This window comes from Macrobrachium rosenbergii, chromosome 19 (genome assembly GCF_040412425.1).
Source record: "Macrobrachium rosenbergii isolate ZJJX-2024 chromosome 19, ASM4041242v1, whole genome shotgun sequence".
Classification (NCBI taxonomy): Eukaryota; Metazoa; Arthropoda; class Malacostraca; order Decapoda; family Palaemonidae; genus Macrobrachium; species Macrobrachium rosenbergii.
Genome location: NC_089759.1, coordinates 3,626,657 through 3,644,156, shown reverse-complemented (window position 1 = coordinate 3,644,156; position 17,500 = coordinate 3,626,657). Strand labels below are relative to the sequence as shown.

The window sequence follows — 17,500 nt, the reverse complement described above, 5'->3', positions numbered from 1 at the left end:
ATGGAATTCAGCTTCCTGTAATCAGTACACATCCTAAACGAGCCATCTGGTTTCTTTACTAACACACAAGGAGAACTGTAATGATTTGAACTGGGCTCTGCCAATCCGTGCTGCAACAAATATTCAACTTCCTTTTTCAAAATATCTCGATGAAAGGGTGATGCACGATAAGCTCTTTGCTTGAATGGTTTAGCATCTTCTCTGATCTTAATCTCATGCCTTGTCAAGTCGGTACACTTAGGTATGTCTGTAAAAATTTCAGGGAAATTTTGGATCATATCAGTTAATTCTTTGCTCTGTTCAACACTTAGATGTTTTAGTTTGCTTTCTAAATTTTCTAATATCGAGGAATTATTCATCTTATTTTCAGCTCCTAACTCATAACCATCATCTTCCTCTGTATGTGAAGTTGTTTGGGTTATAGACATAACCTCAGCTGTAGTTTCTGAAAGGTAGGGTTTCAAAAGATTTACATGTATCTTCCTCTGTCGTTTCCTTCTCCCTGGTGTTTCAATCACATAGGTTCGATCACTTAACTTTTCTGTTATCCTATAAGGAGCTTGAAATTTATTTGTAAGGGGAAACCTTTTCACTGGTAAGAACACTAGAACTTGCTGTTCAACATTAAAGCTTCTTAACTTAGTCTTAGCATCATATTTTCTTTTCATTTTCTCTTGGCTTGTCTTTAAATTTTCTAAAGAGAATTTTCTAATTTCTGCTAACCTTTTCCTCAAGTTCTTCACATATTCTCGGACTTCCTCTTGATTTTCTTCCAAGTTCTCTGCAAGGATTTTCAACGGACCTCTCACGTCTCAACCGAAAATCATTTCATTTGGCGAACATCCCATACTTTTTTGATAAGCATTTCTTACCTCAAATAACATTAAGGGTAATCCAACATCCCATTCTCTTCCCAACTCATTACAATATTTGGTTAACATACTTTTCAAAGTTTGGTGGAACCTTTCTAAAGCTCCTTGAGTCTCTGGGTGATAAGCGGTAGATAACTGTTGTTTCACTCCTAGCAAATTCAGCACATCTTGGAATAATTTTGAGGTAAAGTTCGTTCCTCTATCGCTCTGTACAATTTCTGGAATTCCAAACTTGGAAAAAAATTCCACCAACTTCTCAGCTATTGTCTTTGCACTTATACTTCTTATAGGAATTGCCTCTGGATATCTTGTTACGGGACACATTAACGTCAACAGATATTCATGTCCTTTCTTCGTTTTCGGAAACGGACCAACCACATCTATGATCACTTTGCTAAAGGGTTCTCCTCTAACTTCTATCAGTTGTAGGGGAGCTTTTTGAATAATTTCATTTGCTTTTCCAGCTATTTGGCATGTATAACACTCCCTGCAAAATTTGCTGACATCCCTGTGTAGTCCAGGCCAAAAGAAATACTTTATAACCTTCTCAACAGTCTTCCTGATTCCCATATGTCCAGCTTCATGCGCTACTGCTACCACTTGCTTCCTCAATGGATATGGAATTAAAATTTGATGATATTCACCCCATTCAGCATTTTCTGGTATATCTACAGGTCGATGCTTCCTCATTAGCAATCCATCCCTTAGATAATAACAGGTGGAAGTTTGTTGCATTTCTTCTGGTTCAACCACTCTGAAGAACAGTTCAGCCAACGTTGTATCCCTCTTCTGTAATTCCACTAATTTTTCTCTAGTCACTTGACCAACTTCAAAGGTTGAACTCTCAATATCTGTTACTTCAGTAGATTCACTACTGTCTTCAGAAACATTTTGACTACTCGAAGTCTCTTCACCAACAATAGGATTTTCTTCTTCTGCAAGAATCTCTTCCGTACTGCCATTAGGAGAAATTTCACCTTCCTGGAACAGCTCTTCTAGGCTCAAAGATCCTTCTGGTACAGGTAAATCTTCAGTTTCTTCACTTCTATGCTCAGCCCTCTTCATGCTCCTGGTAGTTACACAACTTGGAAATAGGTGAGGGTTTTTCTTCTCTAATTCTGTTGTAGGACTAATCATTAATGGTTTGTCTGTCACTACAGGACAAGGAATGAAGGGAACACCACCAACTTCATTACTCAATAAAACATGCACACCTTCAACAGCTAGTGAGTCTTTTACTGCAAAATCGATATTTCCTGTCACTAATTCACATGACAAATGCAAGCGGCACATAGGAGTTACTTCCTCTCCTCCTATACCTTTTAAGATAACTGAATCTCCGGTGAGATTCTTCTCCAACTGCGGGTGAGCACCTCGAATTACCACACTGTGATTACTTCCTGTATCACGTAATATCTTCACTGGTACCTGTACACTCAAAGAGGGGGTTGTCAGCATACCTTCACAGATATATGGCTTAAAAGCCTCCTCACTGTTCAGCCACTCACTACTGGAATTTGCATTTCCACTGGTTGCTAAGCACTCTGCTTGTCTAATATCATTTTGTCCCACATTGTTCCTCGTAGTTGGCTTTACCTGGTTAGCCCTTGTCACCTGTCCAACTGGCTTAGTCTGCTGATACCCTTTATAGCAGTCTCGACTATAATGTCCTACTCTCCCACACTTGTGGCAAACAACATTAATTTTCTGCACTTGTCTTGAGAATAGACTAGGAGGGGCGGGTTTAGCATTCCACTGCTGTGAGGTATATCCTGGTTTGGCACTGGTATAATTATTAGAAGGGTTTTTCATAGCGCTGTTCCTAAAATTTGACTGAGACCTATAACCTGTAAATTGTTGGTTCTGGTACCTGCCATTATAATTCTTTTTGCTGGAGATTATGTTATAGTCCTCATTCAGAGTAGCAGCTTTATCAAGTTTCTTCACCTCTCTCTCTCTCAAATAAGCTCTTATATGTTCAGGAATTCCTCTTAGATATTGCTCTAAGACCACTAATTCTTCAAGTTCGTCCATAGACTTAACTTTAGCCGCCTCCAGCTATCGTTTAAAACATCTCCTGACTTTATAGGCGTAATCCAAGAAAGTCATCTTGTCATCCTTCTTCAAAGATCTGAAATTTTCATTGTAATATTCAGGGGTCATCTGGTAAACCTGTAGCACATTGTGTTTAAGTACCTGGTACTTTTTACACTGATCAGCTGATAAGGCTAAGTAGGCACTTCTTCCTTTACCAATGAGAACACTTTGTAACCAAACTGACCATTTATCCTCTGGTCATCCCATACCTGAAGCCACTTTTTCAAAGTGATAAAAAAATTCATCTGGAGCTTCTTCTGCGAATTTTGGAATTAACTTCTGTACTCTCGCTACATCAAACACAGGGTCTGTGTTACTTTGGATATAGTTATATGGGTTTACAGGCAGTAAGGATCGAGCTCTGATTAACTCTAACTCCCTCTCATGTTTTGCCTTTTCTCTTTCTTCTTCTTCTCACCTCCTCACTCTATCTCTTTCTTCTTTTTCTTTTTCTCTTTCTTCTCTTGCTTTATCTCTTGCTTCTTTTTCTTTATCAGCCTGTATCTGCAGTCTAAGTAAGTTTTCTTCTGACTCTAACACCTTCATTCTACACCAAAATTCTTCTGAGTCTAAACTACTAAATTCTGCCTGTACATCACCGTTCTCATTCTCTTGCCTTGCCTTATTTGAGAATTTTATCTCAGCTGCATTCAACAAATCATAAGCTTCTGCTAATTCTCCTTCTACTTTACCAGAGCTTATTAATGATTTGATTGCGACACACTTAACTTCTGCCTCACTCATATCAAAAGTAACATTTGCCCCACATGTTATTGCTAAGCGAATCCACTGTCCCTTAGTCAGGTGAGATTTAGATAACTTTCTGATGGTTGGAGCTGCCATAAATTCCTGAACTTCAAAACGAGCCATTTTTCTAGTTCACTCAACAAGAAGGGTTTACAATTCACTTTTATACGGTTATTCTCCTACCAAAAATATGTTCCTAACACCACCAGTATAAATCATAAACCAGAGTGATATTCTGTTTAGTTCTCCTTAGACAATGGGCACCAATTAATTTAATTTCCCTGGTCTGGCTAACAAATCTTTTGATTTTATTTCCAGGGTCTGGGCACCAAATCTTTTGTTACGAAGTGATCAAGCACCTGCTTATTACACAAATAGGCCAACAAATCTTTTGTGCAAATGATAATACCAAAAGTTACCTCACATCGACCAGATACTTGAAACCTCATAACAAAGAGTGACTGAATCTCTAAAGGTATAATGATCCCATAAACTTATTTATCACTTGAGAAAATCAATGTAACTTTATCAAGTTATGGATGAGGTAACAATTATTAAGTTATATCCAGACTAGTGGAATATGGGTTATCTCCAAGCAGCACTGTAACTATCTCTCTGGTTCTATTTTACCTAGATAAGTCTCAGGTGAACAAACAGATACATCACTTACCTTGTACACACTCATTAATGTCTCTAATTACTGGTGATCAAAATGAAACGCTATGTTTTGAAAACTTTAAACAAGCAGGTTTATTTCTAAGTTCAAAAGTTATATGTAAAGTTCACAATCTCAAAAGATTTACCATTAATTGACAACAGTGTAAGATTTAAGTATTTCTTAATCAAGCTTAATTCACAAAAACTTTAATTTATCAAGAAAACAATTTGGTTAGGTAAGAATCAAACTATTAGCTATCACTTAAGTGCCAAGTATTTACCTGATTATCCATTACAAACAGTCACCAAAATACTACTGACTGGAATCCACATACACATTCTCCAAAATCTCAATAACAGGTAGGCACTAACAAAATGCTAAGAAATCACCAGCAAAACACAGTAATAATAACATTATAATAATGAGATAGCACAGACACATAAGAATGCAATAGGCAAAAATGGAATTATACCAATCACCAAAAATGTGCCTAAAGATTATACTAATCTTTCACAATAACTTTTCCGTATAAAAAGAAAAGTTAAACTCACGTCTTTCTAAGACTTATTCAAAATCACAATTCTATTTTACCAAGAATATCACTTTACAAAACTCAGTAGTCACCACATTACCTTTTGTAATTATTACACTATTGCATCTCCTCGACACTTGCACAAAATAATATTCCTGATCACCTTCTACAAAATTAACACACTCCTGGGGTGAGTTTAACAGAGCTTTTACAACCAGAAACTTTTCAATTATTTCCCGTATATGCGATGGGACTATTCGAGAGAGAGAGAGAGAGAGAGAGAGAGGGATGTTTCTCTGAGGACTCTTTCTGGCAGACTACTCGTGTCTTTAGAAAACACTGTGCTTTTAACTCTTGTAGGCCCTTTCAGAATACTCGAGAATACATATAGGATATTCAGAGAATACACACGTATGAATACACATATATACACATATACAAATACACACGGGTGAGCTTCGAGGGCCATACCCTTATCTTACATGATGGACATTTCCTGTTCAGGGCTTACCAAATCTTTTGTCAGCCTAACGCAGCTAGGTAAACAATGAAAGACGCCTTTAGACACAAAGCAACACCACTTATCTGCTGTTCCTCTTTCTCTCTTTCTCATATTACGAACATAATAGGTATAGACACAGTTAATAACGACATGCTCAGCATACAGAACAAAGATATAATAGGAAACTCGCCGATTGGGTGACAGCTCATCACGACAAGATAAGAGAATTCTTTTTCCTTAATGCAAGTTACTGACACCTGGGTAAATATGGAAGCTAGCCTTTATTCTCTCTCTCAGCAAACAGGATGTGGTGACCTGATAAGAATTTCACAAGACACCTCAAACATTGAACAAAGGGAAAATATTTCGATAGAATCGTAAGTTTACATGATACATAACTTATCTGCAAGAAAAAGACATTTTAAAATCGTGTCTTCACAATAAATGACGAATCTTGTAAGCAAAACTTCAAAATTTTCACAGAGATATACAAACTGGTTATACGTATTATAACACCTTACAATAATATATATAAAACATATATATATATATATATATATATATATATATATATATATATATATATATATATATATGTGTGTGTGTGTATATATATATATATATATATATATATATATATATATATATATATATATATATTACTGTATATACAGTATATATATAGTTATGCATATGAGATTTATTTTAGCAATTCCCTTTTAAGAATCAAGGTCACTTCTGATTTCATTATAATGTGTCTGGTGTTTCTTTCGTGTTCCCATAGGTCAAGAGTTCCTGATTCACCAGAAGCTTTAATACTTCTATTAAATTCTATCAGATGAAGGAGCCAAGGCAGCTTAAGCTTACATTTCATTCGTGTCTGAGATGAGGTAACACCCGATAAAGCACTTCTTACATCTAAGACTTAGAGATTAGTGATTTTCAGATGTGACGCTTCTGTGGTTACTTCATTCCCTGAAATGCGGGCTTTGGAACTTTCGTTTTCCTTCCTGTTCTATTTTTGAATTCTTCAGGTCTGGGCATGGAAGGAACACAAGTGTCACTGTACCTTTGCCCATATGTAAAATAAGTTTTTCTAAATTGTATTTTTTGTGACTCGTTGTTTTGGATAAGAATCTTTTTTGACTGTTTTTGGGAGGTTTTTAAATTCTCTGTTTTTCTGTCAATTTGTTTTTAATTTTCATTGTATTTTTCCCGCGTTATTTTCTGCGCTGTTATACATATGTATTATCCCCCTAAATTTTGCTTCCCTCATTCTACATTATTTAGCTATTTTCGTTTGTACAGTATACGTCATTTGGAAGAATATCTTGTGGAAAATTATTTTTTCACGATGTTTTTAAGTTAGAATTGTTATTAGCAGAAAATACAATTTTGCAACGCAAGTATGAAGTCATTCATCGATTATTCATCTGGACTACCAGAATGAGGGATATAACTTGTAATTATAGTTTTTTTTTCGGCGAAACTGTTTATATAAGGAAAATAAAACCCGACCACAACTGCACGCAATTTGAAAGTAACCGATCTAACACGCATATGAATGACCAGATCGGCAGTTGTAATCTTATAATTGCATAGAATATTATTTTCAAATTTCAGTTGCAGTTGTTCCCGAAATAATTCTGACTGCGTGGGTGAAAATTATTGTTAGGTTAATTGACAGGACCATTACAAATAAAACAGAAATAAGAGAATCATTGACTACTTTATTAGTTTCTTCGACAGGCGTCAGAACGATAGATGAGGAAGCATATAACTGGTATTTTCTGAATGTTTCCTCTGGGAGAAGTAAAGAATATGAAATGTGATTGACAGTGTAACTGAAAAATGGCAATTAGGATTAAATGAATGATGACACGAATAATTAAGTTAATAGTTCTGTACAGCAAGGAATCAATTTTTGAGAAATTTTGTCAGACACGATTTAATACTTGGTGTTCGATAGGGAAATATCCCATCCTACAGAAAATTGTCACAAAACATTGTTGAACTTTTAGGTTTCTGTAAAAGAAAACTATTGTGCTGGCTTTGTCTGTCGGTCCGCACTTTTTTCTGTCCGGACTTTCCCTGAGGTCATCCGCCCTCCAATCCTAAAACGTACCAAACTGCAGCCCTCTAGCCTCAGTAGTTTTGATTTGATTTAAGGTTAAAGTTAGCCATAATCGTACTTCTGGCAATGATATAGGATAGGCCACCACCTGGCCGTGGTTAAAGTTTCATTATACTAAGACCACCGAAAGATAGGTCTATTTTCGGTGGCCTTGGTATACGCTGTATCGGCTGTACAGAAATCTCGATTGCACCGAAGAAACTTCGGCGCATCTTTTACTTGTTTTTTTTTTTTCTAAAACGGCGCGTCTGAAAACCCTCTGCACACTGCAAGCAGAAAGAAACTGCACTTCAGGAGATTTATTCTAGGAGAACTTACCCGATGATTCATGGCCTTCGGAGCACAAGAAAACTTTTGCTGCTGAGATGGATAGTATCCAGCCGCAAAGTTTTGCCCCTAAATCTAAAGTTATCCCACTGATTTACTATTTAGACATTAGGGGAAAGGAGAGAACAATTTGGAAAGATTAAATTTAGATCAGTCTTCCTAATGGTTCATCTTACTGAGTTAGTAGGAAGTCTTAGAAGTCTTAGGTAACACATCCATACATACATTTATGCATACATGCTTACATACATATATGAAAAGCTATACAGTAATATTAAAGAATCAGTACTGTGCATCTGTTACATTCTTACTTTTTCCTTCTGCATTAATAATTGAAATGACTGATCAAATTTTATTATTATTATTATTATTATTATTATTATTATTATTATTATTATTATCATTATTATTATTATTATTATTATTATTATTATTATTATTATTATTATTATTATTATTATTATTATTATTATTCAGTAGATGAAACCTATTCATATGCAACAAGCCCACCAAAGAGGCCTCTGACTTGAAATTCAAGCCTCCAAAGAATATGGTGTTCATTAGGAAGAAGTAAGAGGAAGTAAAAGGAAGCACAGAAAGAGCGAGATCCCCTTTATGAAAAAAGAAAAATAAATTAATAAATTAATAAATAGATAAAAATGTCTTAAATGCAAGAAGAATAGTGTTAGGGTAGTAATGCATTGAATTTTCGCTTGAACTCCTGAAGTTAGATACTAACATTATTAGATTCTAATACGCCTTTCAGTTCACTATTATGGTAATCCCTGATGAAAACAAAGTGGAAATTGACAATTTCTCTTATATCTAGACTGTAATATACATAACATACCTGCTTAGAGCCGACCAATCAGTCAAGTAATCAAGGTATTCATACATGCATACAAACATGATCACATGTATGTATATATATATATATATATATATATATATATATATATATATATATATATATATATATATATATATATATATATATATATATATTAATATCTTCATCATTAGGCATTCTTTCAATTCAATTGAGAGAGTATCACTGATTACCGTCTACGGAAATTCTTGAATTTAGAAAATTCGAGAAATGTTGAAAATCACCATATCCTTTTTTAATGAAGCCGAAACAAAATATCATGAACGGATGGGTGATGAGTTCAAGTGCTGTATATTTTTCTCTTTCAGCAGACAACCATAACCTCATTCATGAGGTAACCTCACAATATGAGAACTCATGTTGCATTATATTGCATTCACAGAGACTGTATTGCAAAGGTTATGGTCGCAGAGGGAACGTATAACCATTCCATATCTGACGGTATTTTTTTATTGCTAGAATACTGGAGTTGAAAAATCTCTTTTCCTTCAGTAGTAAATTTTCATGCTTAATATATTCAACACACACACACACACACACACATACACGCACACACGCTTGACTTTATGTCTCATTCACAGTACGTTGACTTCCTTACATAGCAGCATCACCATACAGCAAATGTGCCTCGCTGTCGAACTTCTCCAAAGTTACAGAGGTCCTTTATTCCTCACACCGTTGGACTGTGGAACAGCCTCCCTGAGGATGTCGTGCAATTGAATCTTCAGAGGTTCAAGTGAAGATGCAATGCATTACTACCCTAAATCAGTTCTTATATGCTAGTAAAATTTACTTACATTTTTTCTATTTATTTAGCAATTTGTTAATTTATTTTTTCCTTTTTTAATGAGTGATCTCTTCTTTCTGTATTTAACATCGCCTTCTGTTACTTCTTTCTAATGAACACCATATTCTTTGGAAGCTTGAATTTCATGTCAGTGGCCCCTGTGGCGGGCTTGTTCAATATGAATACGAGTTCATCTTCTGAAATAATAATAATAATAATAATAATAATAATAATAATAATAATAATAATAATAATAATAATAATAATAATAATAATAATAATAACATACACATACAAATACAACTAAAATTCACCTGAATCTTGCAGGTACATCCAAGTTTTCCGTTTCAGTGCATCTTCCACGATGTCTGTGTATTATTTTGCGTGCCTCTGTTCTCTTCCTTTCTTCCAAGTCTTTCAAATTATTCCTTCTTTTCTTCGTCCTCTCTTTTTTCTTCCATTCATGAGACCCCTTTTTGGTCATTTTTTTTTTTGCCATTGTATAAGACTTACAATTACTCTTGCAAACATCTTCAAAAATCCTCTCATATATTCCTATATTTTGGCTGTATGGATGTCATACGCATCAACTATAATTCACACACATACATTTATATGTATGGTCGTTCGATAGCGTTTGGTCTGGTCAGATCATGAATGAGTGACCAGAAAACAGCAATCGTCTTCATTGCAGAGGCACTTTGGATGTTTAGGTGGGCAGGGCGTGAAGGTAGCATTCTCATTTCATGTGTTTGCTGAAAGCCTGAAGCGTCTACTTTCTGGCGTCATCTGCTTGGAAAAGTATATATACACACACACACACACACACACACACACACATATATATATATATATATATATATATATATATATATATATATATATTTATATATATATATATATATATATATATATATATATATATATATATATATATATATATATATATATATATATATATATATATATATATATATATATATGTGTGTGTGTGTGTGTGTGTGTGTGTGTGTGTGTATTCCCTACTTCAGTGTTATTCTTCACCTGCAATACCTGTACCACAGCTGAGTATGATTGTGATAAAGAATATCAAAATCAATATATCAATAGTGTTCCCTGTAGTCTGTAAAATATACGTTTGGTAGAATGGGAGGAATTCCAGGGAGATATGTTTATAATTCGAAAATATATTTACAAGGCAAATAACTTTTAAACTCGAGAAATATATTTCACAGTGGTGTTACGGCGCAGGTGAAGGCATTATGCAAATGAGTGTATCATAAAAGACGTATTCTGCTTATTCAACAAAACTCATTTTCCGGAATAACTACAGCGAATTTAAACAAGCTTACACTTTTCTAAAACAAATCTAAAACCCCTTTTGTGCTGAGAATTTATGGCTGCGCGCCCTCATTCACACATTTATACGTGTAATACAATTAACTTGATAATACCATCATTTTCTCACTAAGTTGATTTCGTTGCAAAAGAAAGTGGTAGGATTGTCAGTGGAGATCATGGATTATCTTTGGAAATAGAATGCATCTATTGTTGACTGGCTTGCTGAATAATGTTTTAGTGATTAAGGCGTCCTCTATTTTTCAAAGATTTGTCCCCTTTTTTTTCATAAATGTCTTAAGTTTTTCATAAACAGTTTCCAAACGTACGATTTTTTCTTGCGTATTATGGAAATAAGATATCTTTCACTGTTCTAGGCATTTCAGGAAGGCGCTGCTGTTAAATCATCGCATTTTAACAAATAAGGTACATAATGAAAAGATAAGGACAGTTTTAAAATTTCTCCCTGAGGATGACTTAATTCTTCCGTTTTTGACAGATGTTATTAAATGAATGCCCTAATTCACTTTACCATTTTTTTGGGTTTCGTGTCTTATATATGCCATTTATCTAATTTGTATTAGGCCTCTTATAAATGTTAGGCACATTATTTATCCTTGGAAGCTATCCAGTTTCGTCGAAATTCTCTAGTCAGCTCTCATTGAACGAAAATTTGTATGCCCAAAATTTGGAAAAAAATTTATATAATATTTATGCCATTTCAGTACGGCAGTGAAGTCTCAATAGCCATGAGGAGATTAAAGAGTTTAACAGACCAGGAATTCCTGGCAAATTGGAGATATCCAGTAAGGAAAATGCAAAATGTATTTTCGTAAGAAAATGGGAAAAAGGCGTAATAAATCTAGAGGTCTTCCACGGCGCATTTCAATTGCATAAAGGAGTTTGTGTTCTCAAATTATTCTACGGAAAAATCACGCCGTATTTAACTTTCTTAACAATTTTTGCTAGAGTAAATAAGTCTACGATATTACCTTGCCGTATCTCACTTACTCGACGACTATGGCGTTATTCAATAAATATATTGAGTTCTCATGCTTTATTTCACTTGCTCGAAGTTTTACAGTAGAAAAAAAAGTATTAATATTTCAGTGCTGGAGGATGGATGGGGGAAACGAAAAATTTGACTTAGGGGCCAAGATACCTCAGACTGAAAACACAGGATTCCAGGCTATACAGTATATATGTATAACTCATCCAGTCCTTATTCTCAATCTAGAAAGCATTCTCCAGAATTCCCCATGCCCTTTTCAAACGAAAAAAGAACGAAGAGTTATCTACAAAGCTTTTCATCAGCATAGAACACAGGTGTTTCTCATCACAGCTCTGTTTCTGCTGTTTTCTTTTAAATAAAAGTATTCTTGCGTAAGGAAAACCAACAAGTAATCTGTAGAATAATGATGGGATGTTTGATAATTTCTTGAATTAATTGAGACTATACAGGTGATAAAGAACAATGCTATTCTTGGAATAATCGCAATGACAATAATCTGTAGGGTAAAATTGCTTCTTGTATTTCACCTTCAATTCTTATAACGAAGTCGTAATCAAACCGTTGAAATAAATATATAATTCATTGATTACACGTCCACATACTCCAGGCTGTTCATGGTAAAATGATCTTGGCTGCCGAAGGTTTATTTTCATGTTTTTATTAAGGCAAATTCGTCGCCAAGATACAATGATACATGATAAAACCTGGATTTGATACAGACATTGTCTTAATCAAATAATTAACTACAACACTGGCTACTTCATCTTTGTTCCAATATGACCGAAACATTTTGGGAGGAGCAACAAATAACTCCTTTTGGGTTGTTTGATTAAAAAGAGATGTTAGCATTAGTTATTCATAAGGTATCTCTAAATCTGTGAACTTGAAATAAGATCCTTCAGTGTGTCTAAATGCGAGTTCTTTGCAAGTATTGCGTTTTTTTTTTTTAACTTTTCTTAGTGCTGGATATTGTAACAAGAAGCACTTCAGATACAAACTAATATTTCTGCCAAAAGGCGGATAAGATTAATTTAGATTTAGTACTTGGCTTGAAAAGGACCTTACGACATGAAAACGAAGTGATAAATAATATTAGTATTCAAAAGAAGATTTACTATTTTTTAATACATGGTCTTCTCAAGACTAGGCTACAGTTGTCTGGGCACCTGAAATGCTTTTTGGAATAATGTCAGATTAAATTTTTACCGAAAAAAAGGTATTGAATTCAACTTTATATTTAGAAAGTTCGTTTTTTGTATTTTCTATACTGCGAAATAATATTCAATACCAATGTTCAACGAATATTATCTCCATTTATGATAACAGTTTTAAAATGAAGAAAGGTGCCTTGAGGGAGAACATTTTGAAAACCATAATAACTTTGATTTCCATCTATTTTTTATCCAAATAAGAGTTGGAGGAAAAGGAGAGGTTTTAGAATGTAGAGACGTCTTTCCCTCTTATCAAAATATGCATTTTCTTTGGCCGAACCCAAAATTCAAAAGGTCCAATACCAACTTTTTGAACAACATCGAGATTCCCAAATTCTACGGGCCATCTGCCTCAGATCCAGTTTTACAGATGACATCACATTTTCGATCAATATGATAACCAGAGTGCATGTGAGAGAGAGAGAGAGAGAGAGAGAGAGAGAGAGAGAGAGAGAGAGAGAGAGAGAGAGAGAGAGAGGACACGTTTTCCTTTAGATGTAGAGTAGGGAACGTAACAGAGGAGTATGATCCTTTAAGAGTTTCTCAGAACCTAGGACGTGGAAAAGTTGACAGAGGAACTTGAGAACTGATGAAGGCTTCGTCTCTTCTGACGTCTCAGAGTATGTTAATTGTAACCATTCGACACCAGAAATTATATTTTCTCAAATGCTTCACTTATTCAAACTTGGAAGACTGTGGTATTACTGGTCAACGATGCTAATACGTAGAATAGATTTTGTAATACGATCTTGACTATAAATTTGGAAAGTATTTTCACCTGTGAAAATACTTTTGGACACAACCATCAAACAATGTGCAGTGGATACTAACTGATTCCATAATAAAAGTGGGGAACACGATAAAAGGTTATGCCTACCATTCATTACTCTCTTACTTCTCCAGTTACCTTGATTTCTTTTGCAAAAAGTACTTTCATTATTAGTGAGTCAATGTTTTAGCTGAAATAACTTTCTAAGGACTTATTGCCTTGATTAATAATTTACTTACATTTTTGTCTAGTTTTTAAAAATGATTTTCTTAGTTTATTTTTTTCTGTTTTAATAAGTATTTCCCATTAACTTCTGTTACTTCTTTCAAATGAACACCATATTCTTTGGAAGCTTGAATTTCAGGTCAGTGGCCCCTGTGGGGCTTGTTCCATATGAATAGGGTTCTTTTTCTGAATAATAATAATAATAATAATAATAATAATAATAATAATAATAATAATAATAATAATAATAATAATAATAATAATAATAATAATAATAACAACACCATGTTCTTTGGAAGCTTGAATTTTAAATCAATGGCTTCTGTGGGGGTTGTTCCATAGGAGCAGGGTTCATCTTCTGAATAATAATAATAATAATAATAATAATAATAATAATAATAATAATAATAATAATAATAATAATAATAATAATAATAATAATAAGCTTAAATTTTTGACTGGTAAGCGAATTGTCAGTGCTTTACAAATCTTGTACCACAATAAAAAATAATACAGAATGTGTTAAAAAAGGACAACTAATTTCTTACATTTATATACCACGATCATTATCACTGAAGAGGGATGCAGTAATTCCGAGATAAATGTAGCCACGAATATCGAATATCATAAATTTGAAAAACGATGCATCCTTGTTCATACCTCCATAATTAAAGCCCCTAATGAGTTGTTAGCCCCTTTAGTTGGGATGTCAAAATTTGTTTGTTAAGGGCTCTGTTTACCCAATCTAGTTGCCTGAATGATTTCCGATACACTGTGTTGGGGAAAACAGGCATTGTTCTTCAGAAAATCACTGGGTCTTATTCGTGATGGTTGTGAAGTAATTAGCATGGGTTACAGACTTTTTTAAAATTAAAATGTGTACAAAACTGCATATGCAGATTCTACATAGTCATAATTGAAATATATATATATATATATATATATATATATATATATATATATATATATATATATATATATATACACACACATACACACACATATATATACATGTATATATATGTGTGTGTGTGTGCAAAAGAGTATTAATTTATTTCTTGCTACGTAATATTATCTTCTACAGAGCCATCGTACCAATACCACCTTACTTCCCATTTGAAAAACACGAGACGAAGAAACCTAACATCACTGTTTTTCTTTAATGAAGCCTCAAATTCCATTTCGAGCTAATGATCATTTTTATGCGTCTGTGTCACCAAGTCCCCTTTGTGTGGACGCACTGTGAACAGACTTCCATCTGCCCATAATTTTATTTCAGGGGAACAACCTCCCATAAAGGACTACGATGACATATTCGTCTGTCACAGACCACAATGAGGTATTTTTCATGATCTCGTCACCTCTCTAGCTTATTAAAATAGCGCGGGAAGGGCAGAAAATAATGGGTGAACTGAGAAATATACAATAGCTTCGTTAAGAGCAGACTCTAACCCCTGTTGATTTAATTTAGAGATGGACTTACGTTTTTTCATTTTTCACACTTGTCCTTGGGCCTCCATGGAAGCAGAATTAGTTTTATCTTTCTTGTTTATTTATCTAATCAAAAGTGATTAATAGTTTTATCTCCACATGAGCTTAGACACTAAAAATCACAAAAAAAAAAAAATATGCAAGTGGTCAATTTATCAGCTGAAGGGACAGGAAAAGCTTGAAACAGCTTTTCCTGTTCAGTTTATCAAGGCCAAAACTTGTTTCCAACGTCATATTTATATTTTCACATGACTCCAGTATGCCACTGGAGATTTATGTAAAATCAATAAGGGTAAACTCAGTTAACAAAGTGCCACGAAGGTGCGTTTACTACACGACAGTACTTGGCACTCTGTCGTTTCTTTTCAAACCTTCCCTGTGGCTTCAGCCGATGAGCTAAGATCGAAAATAGAAATCTTTTTAAGTTGAATAAAAGAACCTTTACCAGATGGTAATGATAATGATAAAACAGTTGTAAACTTTTTATGCCCTGCCACCAACATCTAGACTTAAATAAAATACACTTCTTTAAGCCTCTTACTTTCCAACACTTGCAAACCCATTCAGACGAAACTATCGAGTGACGCATCATTTTCACTAGACAGTATTTCACTTGTCAGTTACTGAAGCTTAGTGTGGGAAGAAAACTAGCTTCCGATAAGAGTATTGCTAGATTTAATGAGAAAATACAAAGCAAAGAAGATTGGTGTTAAATTTTAGAGTAAATTATCGTAAAACAGATAACATCATAGACGCATCTGGGTTGATTGTACTCTTAAACGTGTCTGATAGTGAGCGTTATTTTTTTTTTATTGTAGTAGATGTAATTTTTGGTCAAGCGGCAATTTTTGTTCATTCAAATCTAAATCCTTCAATAAAAAGCCGACAAGTGTTTATAAGACTTGGTGTGCGTATCAGTTACTTTGAAAATGTAGCGACTGAATTTACCCTTATTGATTTTAAATAAACGTTCAATGGTATACTGAAGTCATATATATATATATATATATATATATATATATATATATATATATATATATATATATATATATATATATATATATATATATATATATATATATATATATATATATATATATATATATTGAAAACACGTTTTGGCCTCGATAAATTGAACAAGGCAAGGTGTTTATTAGTCAGGTTAGACAACTCCCCCTCCCCACACACACACACACACACACACACACACACACACACACACACACAAAACTAACAGATCCTTTCAAAGAGAATCGCGAGGAATTTATATCTGTTACTGGGTTAGAAAAAATGCCATAGGGTGGTGGGAATTGACAATGGAAACTCACAGAAACCTAAAGACTCCTTCAATATCATTAAATGTGCAAAGATTCCTTTAAAGATTCCCAGTAGATTGTTTGTGTTTCCATAATGTAAGTACACATGCTACTTTTTCTGTATAAAGGAGATATTCGTCATTAATTAGGCATTGAGATGAATAGGTAGCCTATTGGAATATGAGCAAGTAGGAATTAAGAGAAATTGGGTTTTATGCTTTTGAGACCTGTACCTCATTTCCCAAACAAAATGTGTTTTGGTGTACTACCAAGCAGAGAAATTTAGATTATAATCCACCAATGGTTTGTTTTTTATCATTCGCCGTAGGCAATTCAGTGAGGTACCTGAGATAAGCCTGAAGACACTGGTAGAATGTATGATTCAGTTGATGTTTTATTCAAAATTTTAAGGAAGAATTTGATATAATTTGAAGAGTAAAACTCAGCCCAATTCTATACCGAAAACTTCAAGTAGGGGAATCAGAGACAAATTGTTAAAAAATCTGATAAATGCTAAGTTATTATCCTCCAATGTTCCTTTCTCTTTTGCACAGTTCATTGGAGTGTCTATAATTCTATATGTAGCTTACTGG

At 34.0% G+C, this 17,500-nt stretch overlaps 1 protein-coding gene across 1 annotated transcript in view; it reads right to left on the bottom strand.

Moving 5' to 3' along the window:
- Positions 1-17,500, bottom strand: part of LOC136848396 (protein rpi-1-like) — a 105,228-nt gene that overhangs the window by 71,764 nt on the left and 15,964 nt on the right. The gene's annotated exons all lie outside the window — the stretch shown is intronic.